The sequence below is a fragment of the Syngnathus scovelli genome, unplaced genomic scaffold, assembly GCF_024217435.2.
Source record: "Syngnathus scovelli strain Florida unplaced genomic scaffold, RoL_Ssco_1.2 HiC_scaffold_417, whole genome shotgun sequence".
Classification (NCBI taxonomy): domain Eukaryota; kingdom Metazoa; phylum Chordata; class Actinopteri; order Syngnathiformes; family Syngnathidae; genus Syngnathus; species Syngnathus scovelli.
In genome coordinates, this window is record NW_026061515.1 from 20,001 (window position 1) to 27,190 (window position 7,190).

Here is a 7,190-nt window from a genome sequence, read left to right on the forward strand (position 1 = left end):
GCCGGCTGCTGGGGCAGAGCGGATCGCCGCGGGGCGGGACGGTCACGGACGGAATTGTCGGGGGGACGCGGCTCGGGAAGAGCGAACTCGGCAACGGGGGGGTTGGCACGTCGGTTGGGCTAAGGCAGGCGGCTTAGGATAAACCGCGAGGGAACGGCGGGGTCCGGGGATGGGCGCCGTCGGCCCGGCGACTAGCGGTAACCCAGGCGGGAAGCTGCGCTCCGTCCGAGTCAGACTCGGTCGTCGCGGCCCGGCTGAGGCTCGCTCTTGTCGAGGGGCGCGGCGCTGCGCCGGCGACTTTGCCCGCGCGAGGCACGCTTTGCGATGGCCCGAGGCGGGAAGCTGCGCCCCGTCCGAGTCAGACTCGGTCGTTGCGGCCCGCCCGGTCACGCGATGCGGCCAGGATGCGGAGTTTTGTCGGCGCTGGGGGGATCCGGAAGGACGTAGGGGCGACGGTGGCGGTCACAGCTCGTCGCCTCCGTGACCCAGACGGGACTGTGCGCACCCCGAGTCAGACTCGGTTCGGCGCGGCCCGCTGCGGCCGGCTGGCGAGGTGAGATGTGGGCCATTGCCGCGCTCCCGACGAACCGTTCCGGGGGGCTGGTGACGTCGCGCGTTCGGCGCTGATGCTGCGACCGGGAGGGAAGCTGCGCCCCGTCCGAGTCAGACTCGGTCGTTGCGGCCCCCCCGAGCCCGCACGCCTCACGCGGAGGGGTCATACGCCCCGGCGGCCACGATAGACGCCTCCCGCTTCGCGGTGGTCGGGAAGGCGTGTGCGGATATGTGCGGAGGTTGGGACTCGGGCTTGGTCTTTGAGAAATCGGTTTCGCGGTCGACCGGCGCGGCCGGCGGACGCCCACGTGGCGTGCCGCAAGTCGGATCGCGCGCTCGGCCTCCGTGGATGGCCTCTGGGTGAGGTTGAGCCGGGGCGTCTCGGTTTCGCTGCCGTACGGTTCGCGCTAGGCCTGCGCGGGCGGCGCGGGGCGCGCGCTCGCGCGGCGGCCGTAGCGCTGGAGTGCGACCCGCAAGTGGGGAGGAACCGTCCACCCAACGCCGGCGGTAGCCGGGGCCGGTGGGGGCCCTACCAAGGCGGGTCATGGGCGCATGTCGGTCAGGTTATAAGAGTGTTTTTCGCTCCGGGCTAGAGCCGGGTGAGGTCGTCTCGAACCACGTGCCTGAAGGCCGCCTCGCGCCGGATTCGGCCCCGCTCATTCGTCGGAGTGACCGCCCGACGCGGGCATCGCTAGATTAGCCGTGGCCCCGATCCTTCCCCATCGACAGCCTTTCGCCCCCTGTACTCCGGCCTGTTAGTAAGGCGGCCGGTACCCCCTTTCTTGGATGAGACAGAATCCTTGACGGACCATTCGCAGATTTTTGCCCGGCCTCTGTTTACCGAGGCGGCCGGTACCTCCGTCTGCCTTGGATGGACCGCATCCGCAGATTTTCGTCCGGCCTTAGCTTAAGGAGACGGCCGTTGCCTCCGATCCTCCGGGCTAGAGCCGGGTGAGGTCGTCTCGAACCACGTGCCTGAAGGCCGCCTCGCGCCGGATTCGGCCCCGCTCATTCGTCGGAGTGACCGCCCGACGCGGGCATCGCTAGATTAGCCGTGGCCCCGATCCTTCCCCATCGACAGCCTTTCGCCCCCTTCGCTCCGGCCTCTGAGGCGGCCGGTACCCCTTTCTTGGATGAGACAGAACCCTTGACGGGCCGTTCGCAGATTTTTGCCCGGCCTCTGTTTACCGAGGCGGCCGGTACCTCCGTCTGCCTTGGATGGACCGCATCCGCAGATTTTCGTCCGGCCTTAGCTTAAGGAGACGGCCGTTGCCTCCGATCCTCCGGGCTAGAGCCGGGTGAGGTCGTCTCGAACCACGTGCCTGAAGGCCGCCTACACCGGATTCGGCCCCGCTCATTCGTCGGAGTGACCGCCCGACGCGGGCATCGCTAGATTAGCCGTGGCCCCGATCCTTCCCCATCGACAGCCTTTCGCCCCCTTCGCTCCGGCCTCTGAGGCGGCCGGTACCCCTTTCTTGGATGAGCCAGAACCCTTGACGGGCCGTTCGCAGATTTTTTGCCCGGGCTTTGTTTACCGAGGCGGCCGGTACCTCCGTCTGCCTTGGATGGACCGCATCCGCAGATTTTCGTCCGGCCTTAGCTTAAGGAGACGGCCGTTGCCTCCGATCCTCCGGGCTAGAGCCGGGTGAGGTCGTCTCGAACCACGTGCCTGAAGGCCGCCTCGCGCCGGATTCGGCCCCGCTCATTCGTCGGAGTGACCGCCCGACGCGGGCATCGCTAGATTAGCCGTGGCCCCGATCCTTCCCCATCGACAGCCTTTCGCCCCCCTTCGCTCCGGCCTCTGAGGCGGCCGGTACCCCTTTCTTGGATGAGCCAGAACCCTTGACGGGCCGTTCGCAGATTTTTGCCCGGGCTTTATTTACCGAGGCGGCCGGTACCTCCGTCTGCCTTGGATGGACCGCATCCGCAGATTTTCGTCCGGCCTTAGCTTAAGGAGACGGCCGTTGCCTCCGATCCTCCGGGCTAGAGCCGGGTGAGGTCGTCTCGAACCACGTGCCTGAAGGCCGCCTCGCGCCGGATTCGGCCCCGCTCATTCGTCGGAGTGACCGCCCGACGCGGGCATCGCTAGATTAGCCGTGGCCCCGATCCTTCCCCATCGACAGCCTTTCGCCCCCTTCGCTCCGGCCTCTGAGGCGGCCGGTACCCCTTTCTTGGATGAGACAGAACCCTTAAAGGGCCGTTCGCAGATTTTTGCCCGGCCTGTGTTTAAGGAGGCGGCCGGTACCTCCCTCCTTGGATGACCTTCTACCCTTGACGGGCCATTCGCAGATTTTTGCCCGGCCTGTGTTTAAGGAGGCGGCCGGTACCTCCTTCCTTGGATGACCCACTACCCTTGACGGGCCCATTCGCAGATTTTTGCCCGGCCTGTTAATAGAGGCGGCCGGTACCCCCTTTCTTGGATGACCTACTACCCTTGACGGGCCATTCGCAGATTTTTGCCCGGCCTGTGTTTAAGGAGGCGGCCGGTACCTCCTTCCTTGGATGACCCACTACCCTTGACGGGCCCATTCGCAGATTTTTGCCCGGCCTGTTAATAGAGGCGGCCGGTACCCCCTTTCTTGGATGACCTACTACCCTTGACGGGCCATTCGCAGATTTTTGCCCGGCCTGTGTTTAAGGAGGCGGCCGGTACCTCCTTCCTTGGATGACCTTCTACCCTTGACGGGCCATTCGTGGATTTTTGCCCGGCCTGTGTTTAGGGAGGCGACCGGTCCTCCGTAACTTGATCGGATTTCCCTTCCGGCCTGAGTTTATGGAGGCGGCCGGTCCTCCGTAGCTTGATTGGATTTCCCTTCCGGCCTGTGTTTAAGGAGGCGGCCGGTCCTCCGTAGCTTGATTGGATTTCCCTTCCGGCCTGAGTTTATGGAGGCGGCCGGTCCTCCGTAGCTTGACCGGATTTCCCTTCCAGCCTGTGTTTAAGGAGGCGGCTGGTCCTCCCCGGTCGGTTGCCAAGCGACCGGGACCCGCAAGTGGGCAGGAACCGTCCACCCAACGCCGGCGAGCCGGGGCCGGTGGGGGCCCTACCAAGGCGGGTCTAACTTCAGGCGGTGCAAACGGGGGAGGGGGGTAAGGACGGCTGCCGGGAGCAGACAGCCGTCCCCGGGAGGGGGTAGTAGCTTCGCGGCGGCCGCCGGGAGCAGACGGCCGTCCGCGCATTCTGCCAATGCCTGTAGGACTTTGAATATTTCACAGCCGTGCTGTGGCACTTAGAAAATTTTTCAGAGACGTGGCACTTAGAAAGTTTTTCAGAGATGTGGCACTTTGAAAGTTTTTGAGAGATGTGGCACTTTGAAAGTTTTTGAGAGATGTGGCACTTAGAAATTTTTTGAGAGATGTGGCACTTAGAAATTTTTTGAGAGATGTGGCACTTTGAAAATTTTTGAGAAATGTGGCACTTAGAAAATTTTCTCTCTCTCTGGAAGTGCCGTGCCTTCTTCAGTTCTGCTATCCGAGCAGGGGACGCTTGCTGGCGGCCGTTACCAGCGCTCGGACCAGGCCCAATTGATTTGCATGGAAAACAATTGCGTCCCCCATGCTCGTTCTGACTATATTTTGCGAAAGGGGGGTAAAGTGATGAGTACACTAAGTGGGGGGACCAACCCATGTACTCTAGAAAAAGTACATGGGTTGACAAAAGACCAGTTGGTAATGCACCCCTGGTACCCAAACCCCTGGTACCTTTAGGCACTTAGAAAAAATTTCGCCCAAATTTGGAGGTCGCTCCAGGGGAAGAGGCCGAATTTTCGCCTATTACGGCCGACCGCGGGAACCAGCCGAGGCGGACGCTTTTCGGCGCAAGAGCCGTTGGCACTTAGAAAATATTCGCTAAACTTCAAAGGACCTCCAGGGGAAGAGGCCGAATTGTCACTTTTTCTGGCCGACATCGGGAACCAGCCGAGTCGGACGATTTACGGCGGAGCAGCCGTTGGCACTTAGAAAATATTCGCCAAACTCGGCCGGACTTCCAGGGGAAGAGGCCGAATTGTCACTTGTTCTGCCCGACATCGGGAACCAGCCGAGTCGGACACTTTAAGGCTGAGCAGCCGTTGGCACTTAGGAAATATTCGCCGAACTCGGCCGGACTTCCAGGGGAAGAGGCCGGATTTTCACTTGTTCTGGCCGACATCGGGAACCAGCCGAGTCGGACTCTTTACGGCGGAACAGCCGTTGGCACTTAGGAAATATTCGCCGAACTCGGCCGGACTTCCAGGGGAAGAGGCCGAATATTCACTTGTTCTGGCCGACATCGGGAACCAGCCGAGTCGGACGCTTTACGGCGGAGCAGCCGTTGGCACTTAGAAAATATTCGTTAAACTTCAACTGACCTCCAGGGGAAGAGGCCGAATTTTCACTTGTTCTGGCCGACATCGGGAACCAGCCGAGTCGGACGCTTTACGGCGGAACAGCCGTTGGCACTTAGAAAATATTCGTTAATCTTGAACGGACCTCCAGGGGAAGAGGCCGAATTTTCACTTGTTCTGGCCGACATCGGGAACCAGCCGAGTCGGACGCTTTACGGCGGAGCAGCCGTTGGCACTTAGAAAATATTCGTTAAACTTCAACTGACCTCCAGGGGAAGAGGCCGAATTTTCACTTGTTCTGGCCGACATCGGGAACCAGCCGAGTCGTACCCTTTACGGCGGAACAGCCGTTGGCACTTAGGAAATATTTGCCTTAACTTGGCCGCACTTCCAGGGGAAGAGGCCGAATTTTCACTTGTTCTGGCCGACATCGGGAACCAGCCGAGTGGGACCCTTTACGGCGGAGCAGCCGTTGGCACTTAGGAAATATTCGCCAAAATGTTCCGGACCTCCAGGGGAAGAGGCCGAATTTTCGCTCGTTCGGGCCGACCGGGAGAACCAGCCGGGTCGGACACGTTACGGCGCAACAGCCGTTAGCACTTAGAAAATATTTGCCAAAATGTTCCGGACTTCCAGGGGAAGAGGCCGGATTTTCACTTGTTCTGGCCGACATCGGGAACCAGCCGAGTCGGACCCTTTAAGGCTGAGCAGCCGTTGGCACTTAGGAAATATTCGCCTTAACTCGGCCGGACTTCCAGGGGAAGAGGCCGGATTTTCACTTGTTCTGGCCGACATCGGGAACCAGCCGAGTCGGACACTTTAAGGCTGAGCAGCCGTTGGCACTTAGGAAATATTTGCCTTAACTCGGCCGGACTTCCAGGGGAAGAGGCCGGATTTTCACTTGTTCTGGCCGACATCGGGAACCAGCCGAGTCGGACTCTTTACGGCGGAACAGCCGTTGGCACTTAGGAAATATTCGCCGAACTCGGCCGGACTTCCAGGGGAAGAGGCCGAATTTTCACTTGTTCTGGCCGACATCGGGAACCAGCCGAGTCGGACTCTTTACGGCGGAGCAGCCGTTGGCACTTAGGAAATATTTGCCAAAATGTTCCGGACCTCCAGGGGAAGAGGCCGAATATTCACTTGTTCTGGCCGACATCGGGAACCAGCCGAGTCGGACACTTTACGGCGGAGCAGCCGTTGGCACTTAGGAAATATTCGTTAAACTTCAACTGACCTCCAGGGGAAGAGGCCGAATTTCCACTTGTTCTGGCCGACATCGGGAACCAGCCGAGTCGGACGCTTTACGGCGGAGCAGCCGTTGGCACTTAGAAAATATTCGCCGAACTTGGCCGGACTTCCAGGGGAAGAGGCCGGATTTTCACTTGTTCTGGCCGACATCGGGAACCAGCCGAGTCGGACACTTTACGGCGGAGCAGCCGTTGGCACTTAGAAAATATTCGTTAATCTTGAACGGACCTCCAGGGGAAGAGGCCGAATATTCACTTGTTCTGGCCGACATCGGGAACCAGCCGAGTCGGACACTTTAAGGCTGAGCAGCCGTTGGCACTTAGGAAATATTCGCCTTAACTCGGCCGGACTTCCAGGGGAAGAGGCCGGATTTTCACTAGTTCTGGCCGACATCGGGAACCAGCCGAGTCGGACTCTTTACGGCGGAACAGCCGTTGGCACTTAGGAAATATTTGCCTTAACTCGGCCGGACTTCCAGGGGAAGAGGCCGGATTTTCACTTGTTCTGGCCGACATCGGGAACCAGCCGAGTCGGACACTTTAAGGCTGAGCAGCCGTTGGCACTTAGGAAATATTTGCCTTAACTCGGCCGGACTTCCAGGGGAAGAGGCCGGATTTTCACTTGTTCTGGCCGACATCGGGAACCAGCCGAGTCGGACTCTTTACGGCGGAACAGCCGTTGGCACTTAGGAAATATTCGCCGAACTCGGCCGGACTTCCAGGGGAAGAGGCCGATTTTTCACTTGTTCTGGCCGACATCGGGAACCAGCCGAGTCGGACACTTTAAGGCTGAGCAGCCGTTGGCACTTAGGAAATATTCGCCTTAACTCGGCCGGACTTCCAGGGGAAGAGGCCGGATTTTCACTAGTTCTGGCCGACATCGGGAACCAGCCGAGTCGGACTCTTTACGGCGGAACAGCCGTTGGCACTTGGGAAATATTCGCCGAACTCGGCCGGACTTCCAGGGGAAGAGGCCGATTTTTCACTTGTTCTGGCCGACATCGGGAACCAGCCGAGTCGGACCCTTTACGGCGGAACAGCCGTTGGCACTTAGGAAATATTTGCC